We start from the raw sequence: 27,103 nt of genomic DNA, 5'->3' as shown, positions 1-27,103 counted from the left end.
AGCCCCATTCATTGTAATCCATTCTGCAGATGCCCTGGAGGGTTGTGGGCACCTCTGCACAGACATCCTGGTCCATGGAAGAGAGAAGCCCCAGCCAGTTCTAAGGCGTGGATCTAATTCCCACAGATCACCACTAATCTCGAGTGTCTCACAAACAAACAGACTTCCTGCAGCCCCTGTGCAGGGCCAAGTCTCCTGCCTGAAGATTGGAAGGCGTGAGCATGGGAAACGGCCCCACCTTCCTGCTGAGCCTGATTTCCCAGCCCCTTTCTTCCCAGTCGAGTTTGTGTGAAGGTAAGAATATAGGAAATGTCAAAATGTCGTGAAGTGAACGTATGGTCTAATTTATTTTTGTGGAAGATAAAGAACGGAGACCTGAAATACCGATTCAAGTCAGATGTTCTGAAAAAACGATTAGACAAGAGGGATAAGAAGAGGACCTATGTGTAAAATGCCGCTGAAGAGGCCCGGTGCTGCGCCGTCAGCCTGCTTATTACACTGAATGATGTGAATAATTTATCTCATTTCACTCTGCATTAAGAACCGGGAGGATTAATCTTCAGTTTATTTCAGAACACATTAACCCCTACCTGCCTCTGCCTACTATTTCTTGGGGGCTGGGGGCTTTCTGGAAAACATCTCTGCTGCTCTTGTGCTAGTCAACAGTAACTAGCCTAGCCCACTGGTCCCTTGCCAGGAATCCACAAGGAGTATAGCGTGACAGCCAATGCTGCCTATTTCTGGGACATTTAATTTTCCCCTGTTATAACCTTCAAACCTTCCCAGGCCTGAGCTGGCTTCCTCCTATAGCCAGGCTGTTCCCTTTCATTTATCCATCCCTTTAATTCCTAGGGCAAATGCAGTCCAAGTGTTTGGTTCTCACACTGGTCTCATCACCAGAGCACTTTACCTGACCCCTGAACTCTGATTTTTTGCCATTCTTCCTTGGTGTGGATGGACACGGGACAACCTTCTTCACCAGACACCAAGGCCTCCTCTGGCCAGGTACCTCTCTACCTCCAACCTCACCTTCCTGCTTCACCCCACACATCCCCCTCCATATAGCCCAGATACTCCACAGCCAAGCTCCCCGACTCCACCTCCACCTTTACCTTTGCCCTCCTCCTCAAAGGAACCGGCTTCGCCCGCCCGGCCTCCCTGGTTCCCACTCCAGCTGACATTACTACCACTTCATGAGATTGTGACCACACTGAGCTACTACCACCAGCCAAACAGAGTTCTCCTGGAGTGGGGACACAGATGTCTGCCCAGCAGGAACAGTAAGCAGGTTAGAGGCAAGGGTTTGGGAGACACCACCAAACAGTGATAGGAATGCTGGTTCTTTACAGAGCAATAAAAAAAAAAAAAAAAAGCAACTTTTTCTAAGAGGCCTGTGCCCACATACTATCAAGAAGGCACTGATCGCCTCTGGCAAAAATGTAGATTTCAACCTGGGCTTTCAGTGGGTTGGGGGCGGGTTATGATGGACAGGCAGACTTTTCTAGGCTGTTCCTTCATGTTGCTGTTGCCTGTATCCTATTAAAGGAGGCATAAGAAACACAGAGATGGGTCCTTTGTCTATGAAAGTGATGCACAGCAACAAGGGGTCAGAAGCACTGCAGAGCTCAGCAAACCTGCATTTTTGAGCCAATTCTGTGCTTCAGAGCCTGCCGTTCTAGTTGGCATTCCAGGCTTCTCAGAACATCACACCATGCCTGGAGCAGCTACTGAGGCTGGACAGAAAGGTCGTGAGAAGCATGCAGCCCTATCTGCCCCTCCCTTCCCCAGATGTTCCTATCTCCATCCTAGGTGCCTTTTGCCTCCTCATTCTGAGAGGAGAGTCTCCAAGGTTTCCAGGCAGCCTCCTGTCTACTGCCTTACTCCCACTTGAGACCATCCCAGACCTTATCTTACAATTTAGAATCTCAGAATCATTTTCTCTTTGTCCATTTTCCAGCTGTGTCTCTTGCCTTAAATCTCTTTGGAATGAGGCAGGAAATGAGTGAGCAAATGAATGATATCTCTCTCTTCCCCTCCCCCCTCCTCCACGTTTCCTTATCTGTATGATAATGCCAGGATTGTCCCTGTAGGCAATTGTCTCAGAACAGCCCGTATCACAAGGATGATGTGACCTGCCCGGGTGAGGCGGTTAGCTGTAAGCGGATCAATCTTTCCTAGAGACTTTCAAGAATTCCACGTTTCTGATTAAGCCTCTCACAGCCAACGACCTTGTCTGGTACTGACCTACATACCCATCCATAAAACAAAGCCCAAACAGGATGGGTAACAACTTTCAGGCCTCTCCTCTATGTCCTGAGTAGCTCAGCCTTCTGCTAGGAGCATGCCAGAGGGTTGTGACCTCATTGACTTTTTAGTCATGGGGTCACTTCCCTTGGCCTCCTGCTAGACTCACTCCCAGCTGCAAACTGGACCCACAGGTCCAACAGACACCTGGGGAACAACTGCTAGTGACCCAGATGGTTTGTGGTCAGGCCCAGCCTGCAACAAAAAAGACATTGCATAAAACCAAAGACAGTCCTAACAAGGTGGCCAGGGAGGCAGCTAGGCAGGGCCTCAGTTCAGTCTCAGAGAGGCTCTGCCTGGGGCCGCAGGGGTCAGCTGGACCCAGGGACCCGCAACTCAACAGCAATGCCTTAATCTACCCTTGGACAGACCCCCCTCGTCCTCTGCTAGTCGGCATCAGAAAGAGCATCCTACACAGACTAGAATGATTCAGCGCGGAGGGGCAGATGTGCAGGAGTCTGGGCATCTTAATGAATTCTCAGCGCTGGAAGAAAGAATTGCCTCTAAGGGAGGCAGAAGACTGACAAGAGGGGGAACCCTCAAGCGTGACAAGGGAAGCAGTAATTAAAATAGCAGATTTCGATTTGAGGTGGGAGATGGCTGGAAGAGGGTAGGTCGGTGTGAGGACCAAGGGGGCACCCAGGGAAGCGTCTGACAGAAATGATTCCCAGGGATGTTCTGCGGAGAAGCAAATCCATCTGGAAACAGAAAAGGAATGAAACAAGAATTTGCTGCATTATTTAAAGCTTTTCAAAGGAGGGGGTATTTAGGAGAGAGGAGGTTAAAAGAGAGGAGAGTGAAATTGCTTTACCAATGGGGAATTAAAGGAATCAGAAGGGCTTTTAAAAATGACTCGAGAAAAATAAAAAGGATGCAAAATGTTGTAAGGCTGTGAAATTAATGGTGGCCGAGATTCTTGGTTCATTCTTTAAATCTGCTTAACGGGAAAAGATGAAGGAGAGCCATTGGTATGCTGGGGAGTTACGGGGTCCTTGAAAACTCAGATGCAGAGATCACGGGCAGAGCTGAATCGTGAGGCAGCCAGTGTGTCCTAGGATGGGCGGAAACCAGGCCCCACTGTGGCCACAATCTGCCTACATCAGAATGCCTGCTCCCTCTCCTCAGGATGTTTGGCCTCCTGAATATTCCACTCTTTCATGGGATACTTCACATCATCTCCAGAGTCAGCAAAGCCCAAAGATGCCCTTGTAACAAGCCGTGTTGTCATTAGAAGGCTCTTGTGTGAGTACTATTGCTTCCTGGTGTGGTGACCTTGGGCTGACTTTGTAACCTCACAGAACACTCTCTGCAGTGAAGATGAAATAGGTCGTATGGACAAGTGGCCATCAGCAGTGTGCCGTGCAGGTCAGTGACTCTAGCTGCCTTGCTTCTTCTTGCTCACGCCTTTGCTGTAAAGGACATCTTGCATGAAGTCTGTCCTTGGAATACCCCTGCCTGGGATTTCTATTGTCAATTTACTAGAGAACATTTATGTCTAAAACCCTGGGAAGGGTGGAAAAAAAAAAGACAGTAAAGTTTTAGCACCCCCTCTAAACTGAATGACCTCCCACCAAGCCACCATACACAGCTATCCATTAGCAGTGAAGCCCCACCCTCAAAGGTGTCTGTGGGGCCCAGCCTCACTCCAAGAGACCCTGCAGGGGACTGACTATGAGACGCTGGTTGTATGAGTGACCAGCACACTGAGGCTACCCTGTCATCCACAGGAGGATGGGAAGGGAGAGGGGGGGAGGGCAGGGGGAGAGAGAGAGAGAGAGAGAGAGAGAGAGAGAGAGAGAGAGAGAGAGAGAGAGAGAGAGAGAGAGAGAGAGAGAGAGAGAGAGAGAAACAGTCTGGAAAACAAAGCTGGATTTCTAAGCACCCAACAGTGGGATTTTCCTGGGGTGATCTGGAGACAGAATCTGCAGGACTCCATTGGAACCAGTTCTGGGATAGAAAGACAGAAAGAAACCTAATGGGCCCATGTCCCTCTTTGACCCTCTGTGTCTGTGAGCCTGGCATGGTGGATGATTTCCAGGATGTTACCAGACTTAGGCTCTGTTACTCTGCTATGATCCCTTTTCATTTGGCTGTTTCTAAATAACTGCACTAGACTGACCACCCCTTCTCCCTCCCTCCCTCTCTCCCTCCCTCCCTCCCTCCCTCCCTCCCTCCCTCCCTCTCCCTCTCCCTCTCTCTCCCCTCTCCCCTTCTTCTTTCCCCAGACAGGGTTTCTTTGTATAGCCCTAGTATACTCTGCAGACTAGGCTGGCCTTGAACTCAGAGATCCACTTGCCTCTGCCTCCCTAAAGGCATGCACTGCCAGGCTGCACTGGAATTTTCATTCCTTTTTAACTTGTGCTTGACAGTGGAGATAATACGGAGGATGAGACCCCAGAACGCTTCCTTTGCTCAGATCTTTCAGCGCTATCCCTGCACTCTAACCTCCCATTGGCCCACGTACCTGATGGTGGCCAGGAACAAACTCAGCACTCCGTGCCGTGCCTGTCATTCAAGGCTGTGGTGTCATAGCTATCAAGCCAGTCATCCTCAACGGGCATCTGCCTGTGTCAGGCTCACCAGGCATCGAGTACAACTTCAGAACGGAACCCTGCTCCCTGGAAGATGGGAGAGAGCTGGATTATGGTCCAGCTCCCCAATTCACCAACTATTTTGTGGCACAAGTGACTGACTCCCACCTACAACTCTAGCCTAGTGTGCCTGCTTCCCAGAAGGCCATCTGGACCAACTGGAATCTGCAGGTTAGACAGGAGCCTATTACCAATTGCAACCTGGAGGGTGTCGTTTGGGTTTTCTGACCGTGTCTACTGCTCTTTAAGATATGGACAATTGTGTGGGGGGAGGGTATGGGGGACTTTTGGGATAGCATTGGAAATGTAATTGAGGAAAATACATAATAAAAAAATATTTAAAAAAAGATATGGACAATTATAGACACTATATGGGACTACAAGAAGGATAAAACAGGAGATATAAATACAGTATTTTGTAAACACAGATCTTAGACAAAGGATTATTGGTTGATTGTGCACAAAGCACACCAACCCATACCAATTAAGGATTTTTAAAAATGAGGTCTTATTATATTTCTGAGGTTGATTGATTCCTCCCACCTCAGCTCCTGGGTAGCTGGAACTATAAGATAGACTCCACCATGCCCAATTCAAGGGGTTATTTTTAGATACCTTATCTAGAAGCTGGAATGCAACCTTATACCTTTTTTTTTTTTTTTTTTTTAAAGCCTGGGCTAACCTGTATTGTAGCAGCTTGTTGCTTTACATATTAATATTCTACAGTGCCCTGCTAACCTCTTATAGGGCATAGGGTATTCACCCCCTTAGCAAAAGGTCTTCTTCACTCTCCACCTCCCCAGTACACAGCAGGGGGCCTCAATACTTACTTGATGAATGGCTGGACCAAGGCACTGGATGGAGGGGGTGGAGCTACTGTTGGAGATATCAGATGTGTGGCCACCAGGGGGCAGTCACGCTCTTCTAAGCAGGACCACTTTAGTCATTGCAGAGCCCCTTCTCAGAGGCAAAGAGGGCTCTGCAAAAATTACTCTGGTTAGTAAAGGCCAGAGCCTAGGGTCTGAGTTCTCTCTTTGTGTCTGGCACTAACTCTATACAAAGACAGGCCCATCTACAATGATGAGCCCTGCTTTCTGCCTGTAGCCTGTGTGCCCGCCCAACAGTCGAGAGGACCAAACCACTGGGGAGAACTGAGTGTCTTTGCTGGCAGGATCTGAAGGCCAGTGAACACGTAGTGCATACATATGAGTCTATGAGCGGCATATCTACTGGAATTCTTAGATCCCCTTCATGCGGATCTGGCCGTTCACACACTGTCACAAAGTGGACCAGCACCAAATAAATGTGGAACTAGCCCACTCGCTGACTTGCTTTGTGGGTTGGGCAAGCAGTGTCCTTTCTCTGAGCCTCAGTTTCCTCACTATAAAGTGAGGGCTTTCAGAGTTAGCTCAGTGGCTAAGAGTGTTGGCTGCTTTTCCAGAGAACCCAGCTTTGATTGCAAGCACCCACATAGTGGCTCAAAGCTGTCTGTTAACTCCGGTTCCAGGGGATCCATCACCCTCTTCTGGCCTTCACAGGCACTGCATGTATGTGGTGTACAAACATACATGCAGACAAAATCCTGTACACGTAACACAAGAAAGGGGTCTGGGAGAGTGATGTGGACTTTGCACTAGATGGCTAATGGCTTTTCAGGCTCTGATACTGATACTCTGTTAACGTCACTGCATATACCACCAAGCCAAAGGCAAGGAATTATTTTTAGATTCCTTACCCAGAAACTACGACAGCCCCCTTCCTTTTCCTTTTAGCATCCATCTTATCCTAAGCTGCCCTCTGCAGCAAGGCTCATCAACCTATTTTGTAATTGTTGCTTCGAATACTAATCCTGCAGTCCTCTGCTGACTTCTTTTCCAGTCTCCTGTGACCTCTTCTTGTCTCTGGGGTACAGACTAATTCAAGTTCAAGGCCTCCAGGTCATGTGTGGCTTCTCAGCCTAAATTGGAACTTGAATCCATAAGAGGGGCCTCTGCCAGCCCCTGGCTTTTTACATGACAAAATGCAGCCTCGTTTGGCCTGACACTTACAAATGCTGCTCAAAGAAGGTTCACAACGGTGTGGGGAGGCAGCCACTCAGCTCTCTGTGTGTGGATGTTCACCAGGTAGGGCCGGCTCCACTGTCTCTCCTTGACCTCAGTCTTCCTTCCCTAGTTCTCAGCCCACCAAGGATCCTATCTGGCCATCTATGTTGCCATCAGTGGGTAGGCAAAGAGCATGGGTCAGATCCGCTGGCCTGGGATTCTGTCAGCAAGCAGCGTTGGAACCTCTCACTCCTAGAACCTCTTGGGATTCGTGCCAGCCCCCTCTTTTTCACCTCCAGGAGGGGCAGTCCACATGACAACCTACCAAGCACAGGCTGCTGTTAAAATGAGGGGAGAGATGTTTCTTCATAATTTCCCCCTCTTGAAATAAACCCAGACTTAAGAACAACAGAAACACGCAAAATGTGTTTTTAGTGGAACCCAGATGGAAGGCTGAAAGCCCAGCGGGCTGTCTCCATAGAGGATTCTTGTCTCTGGAATTTTGCCCTCTCCTCCCCACCCCCTCAGGCACATCCCCTCCCGATCTCTGGGACTGGGCTTTCTGGTCTGGGGTAGCCTCCCCCATGCCATCTTCCTGGTGGTGTTTCAGGTAGGCACGTGATGGCAGAGGGGAACCGGTCACCTCCTGGACAAGGCTCAGTCTGGTGAGAGCCATGGTTTCAGAGATCTGAGGAGAGGGGAGTGGGGACCAAGACCAGCTCCGTCCAAACACCTGGATCTGTCGAAATACAACAAAGAGAGTAAATTAAGCCATCTGAAAAAAAGTACTGCAAGGAATTCCACTCACCCACACGGCCCACTGCTTCTCATTACATAGTTACAGTTTTCCATATTAACATATGCAAATCCAGCCCAGTGCGTGAAGATTTAGGATACAAAGGCCTTTTCCCCTTCCCCCAATTTGGTCCAAGGATTTCCCTGTGGGGTAAAGAGCTCTCACCAGTTCCATTTGGAGTCTACTAAAACAGAAATGGTGGTCTGCTCTGGATGAGAGCAGGGGTGGGGGCTGGGGCTGGGGCTGGGGCTGGGGCTGGGGCTGGGGCTGGGGCTGGGGCTGGGGCTGGGGCTGGGGCTGGGGCTGGGGCTGGGGCTGGGGCTGGGGCTGGGACTGCGCAGGGAAACTGCCCTTATGGAAACTGTAGCTCCTATAGGCGGTCATTTCACAACAGATACTCCTGAATGGTATATACCAGAGGCTGATGTGGGAACAGGAGATGCAGCACCAACAAGCAAAAACATCAGGTCTCACCTCAGACTGTCTGTGCATGGTCTTCTTGAGAAGAAAATCAGGGACTGGAGAGATGGCTCAGTAGTTCAGAGCACTGACTGCTCTTCCTGAGGTCCTGAGTTCAATTCCCAGCAACCACATGCTAGCTCACAGCTATCTGTAATGGGATCTGATGCCCTCTTTGGCTATGTCTAGAGACAGCTACAGTGTACTCATATAAATAAAATAAATCTTGTTTTAAAAAGAAAAGAAAAGAAGATCAGGGATTATAATTAGCAGTTTATGGAAGGGTTGGGTTTGCTCAGGGATGAGTTGCTTCCGGGACCTCAAGACAGAGCTCCTAGGGCTGAAGTTCAGGTAAGACATATAGACAAAGTCAGCATTACTCTGGAAAAAAAAAAACATGGAGGGGTGAGAATCATGAAGGACTTAAAGAGCAATGACGATGCAGATGAGCTGGGTCAGGAAGGAGGGAACAGCATTGCAGTGAACGGGAGATGCCCAGAGAAAGGGGTACTCCAAAGAGCCAGTAACAGCATTGGTAAAGCTCAGAATGTGTCCTTCTGAAGCTTTATCGGGGGACCACCTGGGATCCTGACCAGCAAGATGGGGGAAGGAAGTTAACAGGAACTAGCGCAGCTAGGCCAAAGGCACAGCCTGGAAGCGGAGGAGGCCATGCGGGCTTTGCCAGTACAGAGCCCATGGCAAGTCTTCAGCAGACAGGAGTTGCTTTTCAATCCCACATTCCAGGAGAGTCAAAGGCTTCCTCCTTAACAAAATGGCTAGGGATGGCGAGCTCTTCTGGTTACGAGTGCATACTATGTAGCAGACCTGGTAGCAAGTGTGAAGGATACAGTGGTAAGCAGGCTCTGCCCTCCTCTGTGAGAGGATCTGCCATTCTGAAGGCCAGGGCTGCAAAAGCTCTTGGCAGGGTGCCTCTGGGGCTGTGATCTCTGGAGGCCCTTTCTTCCCAACCCCTTGGCCCAGCACCTCAGAAGGGTCATTTCTTCTGTGGACTTAAGAATCTTAAGTCTGGCAGCCACCCTGTTGGGAGGGGAGGAGGGCTGTGTGTACAGAACTGACTCTTAGAAACAAACAGCAGCCTAGTGCCAAGAGGCTTCAGAGGGGCCGAGAGCCTTTTGTTTTGTTTTTAGCAGAAGGGAAGAAGTGCTCTTTGGCCTTCCAGACCATTCTGAGTCTGTTTTTTATTTTATTTTATTTATTTATTTATTTATTTATTTATTTATTTATTTATTTTAATTTCACATCCTCTTACATTGAGGTCATCCTGCCTCCATTCCCAGCCTGGGCTGCCTTCCTATCTCTCTTACACACACACACACACACACACACACACACACACACACACACACACATCCTTTCCTCTGTCCCATTTGACAGTCACCTTCTGGAGGACAGACAGTAAGGGAGGATGGAGAGCATGCCTGACTCGGCCTAACACACAGTGGGCTTTCATGCAGGAAAGCAGGAAGCACACGGGCTTCATTTTTCTTACCCCTCAAGGCCTGCTGGGGAAAGCCTTGCTACCATGAACCCAGAAGGCAGACCCTCAGAGAAGGAGCACAGGGCCTCTGCTGATGCCCAGCAGTGGGCAGGGAGGCCACCTCCGGGTCTGAGCTTCGTTTCCTGCTTTCAGCCATGACACTTGGCCTGAGTGTAGCCCCCATGGTATCCCTTGGGACTCTCACACATGAGGTCCGATGCATATGCACTGGAGGAGTGGAGCCAGGAGTGGAAGGAAGTGCCCAGACAGAGCGAGAGGAGGTTTGAAACCCCACTGGCAGCCCTAGGGGAAGGTTTAACTGTCTTCCTGACAGGTCTTGGTCATTCCCCAGGAGTCAGGGGCAGCAAAGCAAAGGGCTCCTCTTTTCTGACAGGACGCTGCGCTAGATAGAAGCTGTAGAGAGCAGAGCTGAAGCCACAGCCTCAGTCCAGGAAGGTGGCTCCTTAAGGATCTGTCCCTGGGTGAAATTCAGTTAACCTGGAGGGAGAAATTCATTCTCTCTCAAGCGAGAGCTGAGTGGCAGGTTGCATATGTCTTTTATTAATAAAAAATGAGAAAATTGAATCATTATTACTATGCAATTGTAGTTCATTTGCTAGGCCAACTCCTTCAAAGCCTGGGTGCCAGGCTAGGGCACCGGAGGGCTGAGAGGGACCTTGGTATGAACTGCTTGGAAAACACCTGTGTAGGAGGCACCTCAGGTAGCTGCAAAAGGAGCCATGCTTTTGAGAATCTCAGAGCTTCCAGACTGCACCATATCCCTGGCGCCAGCTCCAGAGGCCAGGTGATCTTAAAGTAAGGCCCCACCTCCCGGAAGTACCCTTTCTCTCTCTCTCTCTCTCTCTCTCTCTCTCTCTCTCTCTCTCTCTCTCTCTCTCTCTCTTTCCTTTTCAGGAAGTCAGAGCTCATATTCCTGTGCTGTTGACTTACACAGTTGTTCTGGGAATCAAATGACAGGCCCCATGAACTGTTTTTCCTTCATTCACAACCACTTATCCAGGTATGTTATGTGACAGGCGCTGTGCTAGGCAAAGAGAATGCAAAAAAATAGAATAAAATAAAATAAAATAACCTTGCCTTCCAGAATCTCACAAACAATGGCACCCAGAGAAGTCTGGAATGATAACAAAATGTACACGGGGATAGAATACCAGCTGTGCTCCAGAGACCCAGAGGAGAGCTTATGCCTTTCCTCCTGGTATAGGTGCCAGGAGAGGGTTTCACCCTTTGAAAGTCTGAGTGGTCACAATCCACATTCCCCTGTGTAGCTATGGGTCTCTGCATGTGACCTTGTTAGTAGACTTTGATACTGTGATCTGAGGTCAGGGACTACTGCATATATGTTATGGCTGTGGCTGCCCGGGAAGAGTATAAAGGGAGAGCTGAGGTCAGGGGACTTTGGCCAGACTGCTTTTCTCCAGATGGCAGTAGCATCCCTTCCACCTGCCCCCTTGAGCCTCATACATTGCTCTGAGCCCACTGTGGGTAGCGACCATCCTCAGATCATGGGCAAAGGCCCCAGTGAGTGGTTAGAATGAGATAGATCTCTTAGGTCTGTGAGAAGAGAGCTCAGGATTGGGAGACTGACCAGTCAGCATTAAGAGTGGAGAGGGTGTCACACATGGGCCTAGAAGGGAGTCAGACCAAATGTCCTATTGCTTCAGCCTTTCAAGGCAAGGACAGAGCTGTGGTTTAAACAAGACCCCTCTGCATATCCTGCTCATGGCATTTTCTGTTCTTTGGGGTCCTCCGTTGGTATTTCATGAGGTTGTTCTTAAGATGCCAATCTGTCCCCGCCTTAGGAAGCCTGGACCACATCTTCATAGGGGTGACCTTACACTCCTGGGAGTGAAGGACAGGACACAGAGTTAGAGGGAGGACCCTCTTTCGTCTGGAGGAAGAGGGTTCACAGGAGGCCAAGGTCTGGCCACATTATCAGCATCTGTCCCAGATCAAGACTGTTCTTCCACTGTTCTTTGGTCTGAAACTTGCGAGACTTCTGCTTCTGTGTCTCTTTTTCATGGAGAAGTCATTTTGCTTATACCAGCCTCATGGAAGTAGATCCGAGTCTAATCCGAGAAACCTCCTTCCTCCAGCATTGAGGGAGAAGCCTGGACCAAGTGAGCTGCCGCTCATGGCCACGCTCCTCGTGACTTCCCGTTCTATAGACACTGGGTCCCGTTTATTAGTTTGGCTGCCACTGTGGTCAGAGGGAGCAGCCCCAGCCAGAGCCATCTACAAGATGGAATCTGCTCCCAGGGCCGAACTAGGGCGAAATGTTTATTCCTTACTTCCAGGCCCCTAATGAATTCTGATTCAAGCCACACAGGCCTAGGGATCAATAGTTTTAATCATTTCAAAAACTAGCCTCACTCTGGGTAAAATTACAACGTGCAAGACACTCAATGGAGCTTAAAGGCCATACCCTCATTATCATCTCATTAGATCCACATTTCAGTTAAGATGGAAAGAAATGTTCTCACACATCACCCCCCTCCCCCAACCCCTCCCCTCCCTCAGCTCTCTAGATTAACTCTGGAGGACAGCGATGGTTTACAACAGCTGTCAAACACCAGAGCCACTGGCCCATTCCCAGCATGCACTCTGCCCGAAGAGGAAGCTGGCTGAAGCCACTGGAGACCTCAGTGCAAATCAGTGCGAATGTCTCCCAAATCAAGTTTGCAATCCTGGGAAGTTTAGTGAAAACAACCCTCCTGTCAAGGTTTGGCTTGTCCCAGCTGCAGGGGTTAAGTCACCAACACAGTATAAACCCAGGCCGGCAGAACCCTGTCCTGCCCCAGGCCCCAGACGCCCTCTGGGATACAAAGGGTTTGAAAATGTCTTAAACTTTTCCAGTTTGTTTATTTTCCAATGTTTCATGATATTGTCCATGCAAGGAACAGACCCCGGCTCTTGCTAACAATTAAAGTTTTCTAATTTAGGAGACAACATGATTTAAAAAGAAGAGGGGGCGGGTGTTGCTCACACAGGAAGTGAAGTGAATATTCACACCAAGAGCACACATGCAGGGACAGTCCAAACGAAGATGTTCTGCTTCCATGGTGAATGTGCCGAGGGAAAGCGCTTTGGGGGAAGGTTGGCAAATGTCTGCCAGACCTCACTACACTACCACTATCATGACCAGTTTCATGACTGGGGCTTGTATTGATTTGTGTGGCTGGAAGGTTCCCTGGAGCCCCCTCCCCCAACATACAGTCATCATTGAAGGTGTATGTTGTATTCTTGGATGCCAAGCTGCCCGTAGCCTCTCTAGTGAAGGTTCCAATGGTGGCATGTCCAGTGGCAACGCTGCCACATGTAGAGTCTCCCTGATAGTGACAGGATCTCTGAGACAAGCTAAGAGCCTCAGTGTGTCCTGGTACAACTTTCCACCCCTACTGTTACCTGGATGCCCAACAGGACTGGCTCCTGACTCTCACGGGGGAAGTGGGAACAGGGATAATGTTCTATCTCCCCACACACCTTTTCTTCCTCCATCCCTAAAAGATATGTGTGCCCCACACTTTTCCAAATCTAGCCAACATATCTGAACCCCGCTGTCTCATAGTCGAGGCTCACAGTAGGCTTCCTCTCTACACCCTTGTTCTGGTACTCCTCAATCATGGCTGCCAGAAAGAACCATCACAGAGGTTGCCCGAGCTATATCCTGAACCAAAACATAAGGCTCTCTAGGCATCTGTGTTGTCTCAGCCTCCCTGGGTAATTCCTGCTCAGGCTGAGCACTCCTTCCACAGAAGTGGAACAGGAAGGAGCGGGAGACATCGGGTGTGAGGAGACATGGGTGGCAGAGAGGGATGGATGTAGGATAGACCCTGTGCCACACCTGGGTGCACACCAAGAATAGCCAGGCTGTGGTGAGTCGAGCTTCTCCAGTCAGTATCTCTCAGCTGAATCATGTTGGGAGAGTCCAACGAAACAAGTGTGGAAAGGCTAGTGACTTTCCAGCTCAGACTTGGTGGCACTGAGGTGCCTGAGGGGAGGAGGCTAGTCAATGGCAGAGTTAGAATCCTATAATTGTCAGGACTTTGGGGCCGCCTCTGATCTAGCTCTGTGTAAGTTTCCAAAGGACCAGAGGCAGCTGGCCATCTGTTCCAAACACAGGTGTGACCAGGAACTGACCTGTGTTAGCTCGGTGCACAGAGCGTTTATTGTGCAGCTAGTTCTCACTCGTCATTCTTCCCATTCACACATCCTAGAGCTGTGAGGGAACCCAGGTATCTAAATGCAGCCCCGTGCTTCTTGAGCTTCTTCTTCTTCTTCTTCTTCTTCTTCTTCTTCTTCTTCTTCTTCTTCTTCTTCTTCTTCTTCTTCTTCTCCTTCCTCCTCCTCCTCCTCTTTTCTTTCCCTCTTCTTCTTCCTCTTCTTCCTCTTCTTCCCCCTCCTCCTCTTCCTCCTCCTCCTCTTCTTCTGGCTCAGAAAAACTGGGTCTTAGTGAAACCCATGGAGTTCTAAGCAAATATGAGGAGAACCATTCTTGCCATAGCAGCTCAGTCTTCTCACCCCTCATCAGAGTCGGTCACCGGATTCTCCTGTTTCCAGGAGAAGCTGAGGTTGGAAATCTCTCATTTGTTAAGTGAAGACTGGAATCCAGAGCACAGTGGTTGTTCCTTACAGTCGCAGGTTCAATGTTACAGATGTGACTGGCTAGGTATGGGTGAATCCCGAGCTGGCTCACACTGGCTTCACAGTAGCAAACCCTTACACATGAGGGCTGAGGCAAAGCCCCTGTTGAAACAGGAGACCTGGCTCTTTCAGCCTTGCTTCCTGAAGAAAGGTCCTGCTATGATGCTTTCTCAGAGCATGACAGTTGGAGGGAGCTTTAGTCAGGTCTTTAGGCTCTGTGTCTACATCTTAGCTGGGATGGACTCCTCTGGTATCTTTGATGTTCACCTGATTTTTTTAAAAAATATTTTTAGTATCATACTCAAAACCACTACCAATGTTTTCAAAGTGTGACTAGGAACCAGACAGTGACAGAAACATCAGTACCTGAAGACTCTACACCCAGCTTCTCATTGCTCTCATTCTATGTCAGATATATCTAAGAGCTTCCAGAGCAAAGGACCACCATTCTTTGCAGGGGCATTCTGGAATGAAATTTTCCACTCATATCCAAGGACATGTGTTGGCCCAAGGTGAGTACCCTCACTTCTAAGATATATTAAAAGATTAAAAGCCGTATCACCTCAGGCAAAAGCCTATGGGCTTTACAGCCAGGCATTTGGGGCTCCTTTGGGGCAGAGAATGCTCGGGTAGGCAGGCCATCCTCTGACCTGCAGTACACCTGAGTGGATACCAGGAGCTGCCCTTGGATGAAGGCAGACAGCCTTCCCAGGGCTACAGAGCTGCTTTGCTGCTAAGTGGGTCCTCTTTGAAGGGCCACTCAAGCTTTAATGCATTCCTTGGGAACAGCTGGCACCTTGGCTGGCAGCAGTTTCTCTGTGAGTAACACACAGGTAAACAGCTCACAGGACTTCCTCTCAGTCTGTGTTCAGCAATTGTCACTCACAAAACAGAAGCAATGAGTCCTGCCTTTCGGTGCTTTTCTGAGGGTGACGTGAAAGTACCACTCAAAAAGGACGGACACACTTTCAACCTAGGAAGTGACCCATATGTACGCAATCACGAGTAAATGATATCACAAGATTCTGTGATCTTTATAGCTCTGGGAATACCTGATGCATTCATTATTCCATTGCGACATGACAGGGGACTGTGTGTGTGTACAGGCCTGGGTACCAGGCACTCTGCACTGTCATAGAAAGGAGAGTATTTCCTGGCGATAGATTCCTGGGGGGCTTCACGAGGGACATTTGCCATAGCTTTAAAAGACGGATAGAAACTGAGCAGGCAGAGAGCACGGGAGAGGCTCTTCTGGTCTAGGGATGCTAAAGCAGTAAGCTGTGGAGTTGGGAAAACAGGAGACATGCCTGGGCCAGTCCTCCAGGCTGGCTGAAGACAGGATTTCATGAGAAGGGGAGGGGAGGAGCCAAAGGTGGAAGGAGAGTTCAGGACCTGGAGGGTGAGACCTTGAATATTTAGCAAGGCTCTGGGATTCTGCTAAGAAGTAGAGGAGCTGTCCCAGGAGGTCAACCGTGAGGGAAAAGAACTGGGTCAGGGCACCAGGAAGAGGTCGTATCAATAGCAAACTCGAAAGGGCCACACCCTTGTTAAGGGATTAGTGGACCAGAAGGGCATAATCCCAGGACAGGAATGCTGACCTCTTTTGCACATGGCTCTTACTAAAACCCGCCACTGTGCGAAACCTCCTCAGAGCTGGTGATCAGATAATGGGTAACAAGTGAGGTCACTCCTCAGCCAGTGTTTGGGGAAGTGAAAGAGGAAACTGACCTCAAAATAAAGATGCCTGACTCACTGTCTCTGGGTGACCTTGTGCTTGAACATTCTCTGAGTCTACTGCCAGACACCTCTTCTGGCCACACCTTAGCTCACAGGAATGAAGATACCGAGAGGGAGCCCCACGTTCGAAACTCCTACAGGCTTCAAGAGCCAGGGCAGACTAAGACCCACTTCCTGACTCCTTGCTGGAGGACCTCAGCAAGTCACTTAACATTTTTCTAGGCCTTGATTTTCAAACCTATAAAATGGTAATAATCATAACCATCCCCACCCATTTGTGGGATTTTTATGAGGTCAAAAAACCTAATAAACTTGATAATGCTTGAAGCTCTTTGGAAGTGGGTGCTACGCTAATGGCAGCCGTAATTGTTGTTATTGTTGTGTAATTGGGCATCACTCTTGCCCCCACCGCTGTCTATCTCTGCTGAGAGGTCAGATGCTGTTCATAGTGTCTGAGAAATTCACAAACACCTCCTCATGGTTTAAACATGGACCAGACCCCAGAGGGACCCACAGATACTCTCTACCTGAAAAATGGGCCTTGTGTCAAGTCTTAGGAAAAGCCAGGAGGGCCTGGCTGAAAGCACCTTGCAGAGGAAGCAACAGGGGTGATTCAGTCCTGCTCAGCAGGGAAGGTGTCGGGACGTCAGCAGGGAAAAGCATGTGACTCAGGGTGGGGCTCTCTGGGTGCAGAGGAACTATGATCACTCACCCTTCAATTCCTTTAAATCCTGGGCTGCATCCATCCAGATCCCGTCTCCTCCCCATCCTCACCTCCCTTCCCATCCTCCTGCCTAGAAATCTAAGACAGCAGCCAAGTGACTCACCAACCATGTCACTTGTGAACGTCACCAAGACATTCCCATTCAGCTCACCTGGGAAGTCGGTCTAAATAGTCCAGACCTGCCTGCCAAGGCTCACGGGAATGTAGACAGTGAGGGGGAGTCTCACGTTCAAAACACCTACAGGCTTCAAAAGCCAGGGCAGACTAAGACCCACTCCCCGACTCCTTGCTGGAGGACTGAGGGCTGAGGCTGGGGATGGTCCCACAGGTGGAGGAGGCTCAGTCATGAGAAGGTGTTGCACCAATATACAAGACTGGTTGAGGGCCTGACTGTCTTGAGATGATGTCATGCCTGGAAGTGAGTAGTGGTGGCTGGAAGGTGCTCTATGGTAACCATGAGAAAAGGGGAATCCTAGGAAGCTGATCTCCAAAGCTGGAAAGCTGGACAGAAAGTATCTCTGGCTCCCTGCACACACACACACACACACACACACATACACACGTACACACACTTTAGGAGATTAGGACAATGTGTGGTACTTGTACTCTTCCCAAGTATCCCGACGGCAACAGTGGCACTATAGGACCACCAATGATGTATGCATGGGAGGAGACAACGCCAGAGCTGGCCTGAATGGTGGTTCCAGTCCCAAGGGGTCTGGATGGAGAAAGAGAGGAAGCCAGAGGCGACTACCCAACATGGACTGCCCTGATCACAGAGCAGTAGGCAATCAGCAGAAACAACACCAGGCCAGGGGATGTCCTGAAAGTGAGCATGGGTATATATGCCGTGCTCAAAGCATGGTGGGAGAGAAACAGATGTGCGCTGTCCAGAAGTCTGGGAGCCACTTTTAGCGGGGCTCTAGGACAGCGTGGATGTAGTGGTGAACCTCAGGAGCCCTGACATCAAGTCAGCTTGTCCATGGACCCAGAGGGATCTCACTTGGCCTCTGCCATCTCACTTCAAGTGTACCTCAACCTTAAATGGTTTCCAAATCATCAGTATAGTGTGTAGGGTGGTGTGTGTGTGTGTATATGTGTGTGGTGTGTAATGTGTGTATGTGTGTGTAGTATGTCTTTTATATGTAGTATAGTGTGTGTGATATGTGTGTAGTGTGTGTAGTATGTGTGTATGTGTGTGTGTGTGTGTGTGTGGTGTGTGTGATGTGTGTGTGGCATGTGTGTATGTGGTATGATGTGTGTGGTATGTACGTGGTATGTGTATTTGGTATTTGTTTGTATGGTATGGTATGTGTGTGATGTGTGTGTAGTGTGTGTAGTATGTGTATATGTGTATGTGTATGGTGTGTGTGATGTGTATGTGGCATGTGTGTATGTGGTATGATGTGTGTGGATGTGTGTGTGTGGTATGTATGTGGTGTGTGTATTTGGTATTTGTTTGTGTGGTATGGTATGTGTGTATGTGTGTGTGTGTGTGTGTGTGTGGTGTGGTATATGTGTGTATGTGTGTTGTGGTATGGTGTGTGTGTGTGTGCGCGCGCGCGAGAGCGCGCGGTGTGAGTGGGTGGGTGGTGGTGTGTGATATGGTGTGGTGTGGTATGTGTATGTATGGTATGTTTGTATGTTGTGGTATGTGTGTGGCATGTGTGTATGGCGTGTGTGTATGTGGTGTGTAAAGGTGGTTTGTGGTGTGCATGATATCTGTGTGTACACATGTATATGCGTGTCAGGGCGAGGTTGGGAATAGAGTCTTCTCTTCCTCTTGACCCCTCACAATCCCCAATCCCAGGTTCCAGCCTAGCAGGCTGACTCCATCCACCTCTGCCTGGCAGGGAATTTCCATCCCACATTTACCCTCCTTGGTGCCATGGCCATGAGAGTAAACCCGGGAGTTAGACTTCTGAGTTCACAACGAAGCTGATTGCCCACCAGCCATGTGCCTTTGAGCAGTTCATCTAGTGTTTCTGGTTTCTACTCCTCACCTGTATTTTTGGGTCATGGTGGGACCCATGTCACAGCTGCTTTGAAGAAATAAATATATTAACATTAGAAGAGCCATCCCTTTGGAAAGCATCACCCTTGTGGAGACTGGCCTCCAGGGCTCTGCTGAAGAGGCCTTTTGGCTGCCCTGAGCTTCCCTTGTCTTCTTGCACAGCTGTCTGATACCATGGCTCCTTCCTGGGAACCCCTAGTCCTTTCTTCCTGCCTGGGCTCTAGATCCTTTCTCTAAAAACTGAGTGCCTCTCATCTTCCAAAGCTCTGCCGCAACACACATGCTGTGGACAAAATACAGGATCCAGGGTTAGGGAGACCTGGGGTGACACCTCAGCTTGACATCCATAGGTGAGATGAGTGGCTCTGGGCAAATTGCTTAGCCTCTCTTCGTGTCCTAAGTGATGCTGGAGGAGGTAATTGCTCTCACTGCCAGGACAAAGATAGGACAAAGCGCAACAGTGAATGTCTGTGCAGGGCAGTGGTGACACACAGTAGGTGTTCAATGGTTGCTTCTCTTCCCCCACCTTGTTCTGATGGCGCTTCTTTTTCTCTGTGCTCCAGCCCTCAACCACAATTGGATCTCCAGGCATAGTTAGCTTTCTGTGGGTTCATCGGTGGATATTTGTCACATCGGATCTTCTTTCATCCTTTGGAGGTTTGCTGGACATTTGCTGTCTGTCCTAAGCTGCACCAGGCCCTAGGAAGAGCTCTGGCAGAATTCTTATCTTGAGAAACTCATTGAAAATTGAGTGATCAAATACAGGTATATATGATCTTTGGGTCCTGTGGTGAGTGGCACTGTGGGGGTGTACAGAAGGAGCTTTTGAACACAGCATGTGTTTCAGCAACTGAAGAACTTCAATCTAACTCAGTAACCAATGGTTAAGCCATGCTATGTCCCAGGCATGGCACCTTCATCTCAAGTAGTGCAGGGGTCAGTGTGGAAGGAAGACAGTCTTTCTTCCACACTGTAAGGATTACACCACATACAAAGTGTCCCAGGACCACAGGTCAGTGAAATGTGAGGGCTAAGGAGGGCTAAGGAGGAGGCAGCACCAGGGAACTTGAAGGAACCAAGGGAGAGGCTCAACCTGTGCAGCTGGTGGGGAGGGGGCCAAGCATGGGGCTCAGAGCACCAGGAGCCATTCTGAGCAGTTGATCCACAGGCAAGAAACTGAGAACTTCCAGCAAATCCTTCTCTTTCTCTTCCCAGCACAGCTCTCCACTTAGACCCAGCTCCAGTGTTCCCCTTCCCCAGAAACTTCAGCCTCTGTGATGAGAAGGCCTGGCTTAATGGAGCCATGCAGCCTCTGCGCTTCCTGGGGGACAAATAGGAAAACTTGGGTGGAAACTAGGCTGGGCTGCAAGGTAAAATCTCTATGATCCAGACGCTGGCTATCAAGGATGCTGTCAGGTTAGCAGTGGCTATGGTCACCTACACAGCGGGCAACATCAGGGGAACCTGCTTCCTAGTCTGAAGCCATCTTGCTCTCACCTCTGCTTCCTTGCTTTGAGTTTTCTCAGGTCCCTGCTCTGCCAAACCAGTCCCTGCTGATTTGATCAAGGTGATTGTCAAGGTCAAGGTGAAGGTTCCCTTGCCCCCTGGAGCTCACTACCTGGAGGGCATGAGAGCTCCAGCACAGCCCACAGAGAGACAGACAGATGCCATTCCTGTGCTCACCCATGCACAGGTGAGCACACCTACGCACACAACCTCTGCCACTGGGGCTCATGGTTCCACGAGCATCGAGACAGACACAACTCACCCAGCGTCTGCTCTGAGACCCACGCATGGATGCCAGAAGGGTCAGCTTACCTCAGCTCCCTTTGGAAGGTTCTGGGCCTCCAGCCCAGGGGGCATCAAGCCCCAGTGTCTTTCACTGAGAGGGCACCAAAGGGTTAAGAGAGAGCATTTCCAGGGAGTTTGCCTCTTAATCAACACAGTTAATTCTTTTCCTTTTACAAACATAAATTCTTGGCAGTCAGTAACCAAAAAAGAAAGGGGTAAGAAAAAAACCTTAACCCAACATTAGTCAAATCTTTTCCTCCCTCCTTTTTTTTTTCAAGTTAAGACCCAGGGGAATTGAAAGCAATGAGAGAAATCCCAGCCCAGATGGAATGTTTTTGCTAATATACGTCTGCAAGTTATTTAAGAGAGAGAGAGAGGGGTGGGGGTGAACATGAGAGCAAGCAAACATAGCCGAGTGGTGCGTGCATGTGTGTGTGTGTGTGTGTGTGTGTATGTGTGTGTGTGTGCATATCTGTGTGTGTCTGTGTCTGTGTCTGTGTGTGCATGAACATATGTGACCAGAACACACAGCACAGAAGAGCACCCCCACCCTCTCTGCCAGAGTCCCAGCTGTCCTCCAGCCTAGACTGGAAGCAAGACAAAGCCATTCCCCAGGACCTAGTTGTCCTTCGGCCCAGGTCTTTGTTGTTGAGGCTCAGTCTCCGGACAGCCACAGTGACTGGCCAATTGTTCAGTCCTCAGAGTGTTCTCTCGGCATCTGCCCCTACAGGATGCTCCCAAGTGACAGGCCTGACCTTCACCTGTGGACTCTAACCTCAGCAGGAACCTCTTCAGCCCCCACCTGCCCCAGGCCCCCTTGTCTGCTCCCTGCTGAATTGACTCTAATTCTTTTCATCCTTCCTCCTAAGTCTCTACCCTGGCCCCGTAATCAGCTGTGTGGGCTCCAAATTCTGATTTCCAGGGAGAGATGAAGCAGTTTTCTCCATCCAAAGGCACTTGGAGACTGGGGCCACCCCAGAGCTGGCTCAACCCCTCTCTGGCTAGGGGTGGAGGAGGGCAGCTTTCACTCTACTGAGCCCTGGCTTACCCTGAGTCTAGGCCTTCCACGTGGAACCTCCCATGCTCTACCCTGCCCTGGCTCTCCAGAGTCCAACCTCTTCTCCACACAGAGACCTCCAATGTCTGCAGCTGAGCTCAGGGTGGGAAGGCCACAGCTTCTGCGGAACAGTGCATAGGGCCTGCTGTCTGCAGAGCTCTTGGTTGGAGGCTCCCCAGCCAGACCAAGGTTCTCCTCAGCTTCCTTGCCCCTTCCCCTCATGCTTGCCTTTTCAGATCCTCTAACTGATGAGAGGCAGGGATTTATCAGCCAGCTCGTCTCAGAGGCTGCTCTGTCTGTACATCTGCTGCTGTCACCTTAGTTCTGAGGCTCAGCCCAGCTGATGGCACAAACTGAGCCAGGGTTGGGGGCTGAGGAGGACTCAGCAGCAGCTTCTAAGAAACAGAAGAAGTGAGTTTGGGGCAAGGGATCATTTGAGCCTGAATATGAAGCTCGGCTATGATAGCTTAGCACTGACTTCCAACCTGGGAGAAAGAGTTGCTTAGAAGAAACCACCAAGGCAGAGAGAGGGCCTCCCAAGAAAAATGTCCTGGAATGGCCCACTGAAGTGGGTGTGGCCCTGGCCCTCCACACATGGACACTGGCTTCCCAAAGCCTGCGGATTCCAGAAAGATAATTCAGTCTGTCTTGGACTAAGGAATTCAAGGAGTCCACGAGTTTTCCGACATTGTAAGCAAAATTCTTGCAAGGGAGAGCCTCCCTGGTTGGCTGCTGTTCTCACAAGAATCATTCGGGAGGCTAAACAATGCTGAGCTGAACGTTATCATGAGGGGGACACTTAGCCGGGTGATGTGGCGCACCCCTATAATCCCTGCACTCAGAAGGCAAAGGCAGGCAGACCTCTGTGAGTTCAAGGCCAGCTTGGTCTACAGAGCAAGTTTCAGGACAGACAAGGATACACAAAGAAATCCTGTTGTGGGTCTGCATTTTGCTTTGCTGGTTCGGTGTCAGGACACGGTTTGGGGAGGCACAAGGCTATGTTCCTTCCTTGCTGCCATTGGAGTGCCAGGCTCATGGGATACCCGGACTTGCCACTCAGGGGAGGCAAAATGTAGCCGAGGATAGGGACTCCAGCCTGTGTTTCTCCAGGTGAGAACGGGAGAAGGTTGGGACCAAGGCTGTGATTCTCTAACTCCTGGGCACGCAAATACTGTTGGGAACCTCAAATTGTTGAGAACAGAAACAAGGGCCTGAGATGAGCCTGGGGCAGGGGTGGGGGTGGGGGGGAATCCAGCTTAGCTTAGGGGTGAGGACCAGGAGTTCAGAGAGGTCTTCTGTGGAGACTTAGGTGAAGCTTGGAATGACAAAGGCTCTCCCCCACCCCCACCCCCAGTGGCAGTCCTTGAAGAAGGGGACAGTCCTTGCTTATCCAAACTGATAATTCATGGTGGAAAGAGGATGCATACAACTTGCTCTGGGTAGACCAGAGATTAAATACCTTTTACAGAAAGGAATGTCCAGGAAGGGAAGTTCATTGGCTAGGCATTTGGGGCCCATGTAGAGAACTCATTAGCATGGAGAACTCTGGGTTTCTGTGCTACATGACCAGTTGTCATGGTCCTCTTATCGGGGTGTTGTGGTCACATGCTCCAGGACAGGAACCAGGTCAACCATCTACCATTCTCAATTATGAAAACTGCCAAGGTTCCCGAATCTGCAGGACCTTATCAGTTTTTCTGTCTAGTGTCAGGGTTCCACTTGCCTCACATCCTGTCTCGAAAAACTTCCAAAAAAAGGGAAGCAGGGGATACTTGTGGCTGGCCAGAGTGGAATGCGTAGTCTCGGGCAGAAACCAGGAGGCTGAACCAGGCTCAGGCACTACGACATGACTGAGGAGGGTCTGGTTTTGTGTTGTCCACGAGAGGTGACCTGGCTTTTGGAGACTGCATCCTAAGCAGGTGCAGTCCTGGGGCTCACATGATGTGGTCATTGAGTCCAGGGAGCTTCTTGGTGCTCCCTGCTGGGCACGAGCACTCACCACAACCACATCCCCCAGGGAGAGAGGAGATAGCAAAGGTGACATAAGGGAACCCTCTGTCTTCTGGGGCACAATGGGTCAGGGCCTGCATCTTTCCCAATGTGCACATGATTCATTAGTGGCAGGGTACCCCACATGGATACCTCAAGGGAGCTACAGGACATCATCAGTGCTAGGGGTTGACTGGGAGGAGAGCAAGGCAGCTTAGTACCCAAGCCATCACCATTCTGGGGACCAGTTCCCTCTCAAACTAGAAGACCCTGGAGGGACTGGGGAGCCTTTGGTGCTGTCATCTTAGGTTTAAGAGACACCCTTCATGTCATCTCGCTGGAGGTCATTTTGTTGGGGGGGGGATGTAGTATGAACATCTCAAACCCTGGGAGCTTCCCTAGGTCTCTTCCATTTATTTTCCAAGACCACCCACTCAGAACTTGGAGTGTGATCCTTCCTCCCCAAACTCAATGCCCCAGAGAATGGGTAATGAGACAGAAAAAGTCCTCTTTGCCTCGGGGCTTGGGGGTTTGCTTGCCTAAGTAGATGACTCTGTTCCCATGAGACAGAAACCAGCCAGACCCATTGAGATAAAGAGGAGCATCCTGGCTCTGAGGAGAAGCAAGGGGAGCTGTACTTTCCTCTGGACCGTCTGAGGTCCACTTTCAGAGCCGGAAAGACCTAGGATGCTTTCTTCTACCAGGCATGTCTGTGTGTGGTTTGTACACATGCATGGATGCACAATCGATTGTACGAATGAAGATTGGTGGATCCACCCAATGGTATGTGAGGTGGACAGCCATGCTCCCAGCCAGCAGTCAAGCCCCACCATTTTCCCCAGTGGGTACCTTAGGTGTCCCTTCCTCCAGTGACTCCTCCCCAACTCCCCAGCATCAAGCTGTCATCCTCACCAACTCCTCTCTGCAGCCTGGCGGTTGCTATATCCTCACTCTTCCTCCGCAGCAGCAGCAGCAGACTCTGAAATCTGTTCCTTTCTTGGTCTCCGCCTCCTCCATCAGCATCCCCCCCACCCCCCGCCCCGTGTCCCCACCTCTTTCTGTGTCCCCTGTCTCTTGATCTCTGCCTCTCTTTGCCCTTCCTTTGCTTTGCCTATCTCACTGTTCCACTTGCAGACTGATTTTGTGTCAAGCCCTACAAGTCTCTCCCAGTGGTGCATTTGTGTCTCTGTCTCTGTGCTCTCCACAAGTAACTAAACCACTATCTCTCCAGAGAGGGAGAATGCCTAACCCATTTCCAACCTGGCTGTGTACGCACAGGCCTGGGCTCTGGGCCCAAGCTATAGACATCAGTGTTGAGAAGGTCCCCAAGGCCTGCTGCTGTGCTGAAACCCTTGGACCTTGGGAAGAACAGCTAAGCAGGCGAAGCAGTGAAGCAGCTCTGACTGTTACTAAAACAAGTGTTGGGCCTGGCTCATTTGCATGTTGGGTCTCTTTTACATAAATCTGCATGTCAAGCTGGAGGCCCTGGAGCCAGGTAATGTAAAAAGGATGCAGAATAAATTAATCAGTATGCCCTACTGCAGGTGTCAGCCAGCCCTAGCTTCCCACTGGCAGAACAACCTAGCCAGCTAGCGGCCTTTAGGGTGGAGGTGGAGCAGGGCAAGTGCTAGCTTGCTTCTAGCAGTATGTGAATGTGCTCCAAGCTGTGGATGGCCCAAAGGGCAGCCGACTACCAAGCTCAACTCAGAGCAGTCCAGCGAGAATGGATGGGCTGAAAGAATGGTGTCTAGAGAAAAGGCTATGGAACCTGACAGCTCCCTGAGGTATAGGAAGTCCCAGGAGCTTTCCAAGAGCTCCCGGCTCTCCACAGTAGAATTCAAATCAGAGGCTGTCTGTTGGTTCTCAGCAGCTGTCACTCTATGCTCCTCAACTGCCTGGGAGTGGCCAGATAGCACTGCTCCATCCAAGGGTCTCTAGGATCCAGGGAGATGAGTGTAGAGAATCTGTCCATCTTCAACCATCCCTCAATAAACACTACCTCTCCTCCAGCCAGACATTAGACCCATTTTCCCTTCCTGAAAATTCATGTAGTGGGTTTCTCTACTTTAGGAAAGTGTCACTTTTGGGGGTTGTGAAATGATTCTTGGAGCCCCAAGACTACAGAGAGACTTTCCATATAACAGGGAGAGTAGGGCAGGTTCCTAGCACTACAGCTGAGACCCTGTCCCACTTCCTTGTCAGGCAAAGGTGAGGCAGCTCTGCAAACCCAGAGATGCCACAAACTCCCACCCTCTCCAGAGGGAATTCCCAAACATAAACCTGCAGGAGCTATGGCTGCGCCCTTCCCGGGGCAGGAGGCTGAGCACCATGATTGTGCTGCTGCTGAGCCAGCCGTGAGGGGAAGCACTTCAGGCTGACAGTTCAACCTGGCATAAAGCAGAAACTCTACGGGGCTGGAGAGATGGCTCAGCGGTTAAGAGCACTGACTGCTCTTCTGACGGCTCTGAGTTCAAATCCCAGCAACCACATGGTGGCTCCCAACCATCCATAATGAGATCTGATGCCCTCTTCTGGTGTGTCTGAAGACAGCTACAGTGTACTTGCATATAATAATAAATAAATAATTTGGGCCAGAATGAGCAGGCTTGGAGAGAGCAGAGGTCCTGAGTTCAATTCCCAGCAGTCACATGGTGGCTCACAACCATCTGTACAACTACAGTGTACTCATATACATTAAACAAACAAACAAACAAACAAACAAATCTTTTGAAAAACAAACAAACAAACCCAGAAACTCTAGAGTTTATCATGTCTCTGTCTGGGTCCTAGGCTAGCCAACACTGTGTGACCCAGGGCAAGATAACTGAGTTCTCTGAGCCTAGTTTGCTCACTTGGAAAACAGTTCTTCCTCATGGTGTTCTTAAGAGAGATGGAGCATGCGAGCACCCTGTAGCATATCTGGGACAGATGGGCTTTCTAGTCTTTCCCAGTACTCTCATAGGCCCAGGGTTCACTGCTGGGTGGGCCTGGGTCTGAGGAAGAGGGTGGGAGGTATTCTCTTCCCTCCTTCCCCCCATTCCCTCTGCTCCCTCCCATCAATTCCTCACATGTGCTCCCGGGAACATTTTAAAACACAAATACTGGCCAGGCAGTTGTGCACACTAGGACACAGAAGCAGATAGATTTCTGTGAGTTCAAGGCCAGTCTGTTCTACAGGGCAAGTTTTAGGACAACCAGGGCTCCACAGAGATGTTATCTCCAAAAAAACAACAAGCAAGCAAGCAAACAAACAAGAGCCCCTCAAATATCGTCAGGCCCCTCCCTGTTCACACCTTACTGGCTCCCAAGCACTTCCTGGAGGAAGCAGGGGCTTCTTGACTTGGCCTGAGCGTCCAGGAATCTGGTTCCTGCAATCTCCATGGTTTCTCATTTTGTCTCCACTCAGCTCCAGTCACGATGCATGGCCCATGGCTGA

The 27,103-nt window shown here is 50.0% G+C and overlaps 1 pseudogene; it reads right to left on the bottom strand.

Moving 5' to 3' along the window:
• Positions 1-18,011: 18,011 nt before the first annotated feature.
• On the bottom strand, positions 18,012-18,773 carry LOC147000604 (uncharacterized; annotated as a pseudogene).
• Between the last annotated feature and the right edge of the window lie 8,330 nt (positions 18,774-27,103).

This window comes from Mus caroli, unplaced genomic scaffold (assembly GCF_978045245.1).
Source record: "Mus caroli unplaced genomic scaffold, Mus_caroli_1 scaffold_17, whole genome shotgun sequence".
NCBI lineage: Eukaryota > Metazoa > Chordata > Mammalia > Rodentia > Muridae > Mus > Mus caroli.
The sequence above is the reverse complement of the archived record's forward strand: the minus strand, read 5'-3'. Positions and strand labels throughout refer to the sequence as shown.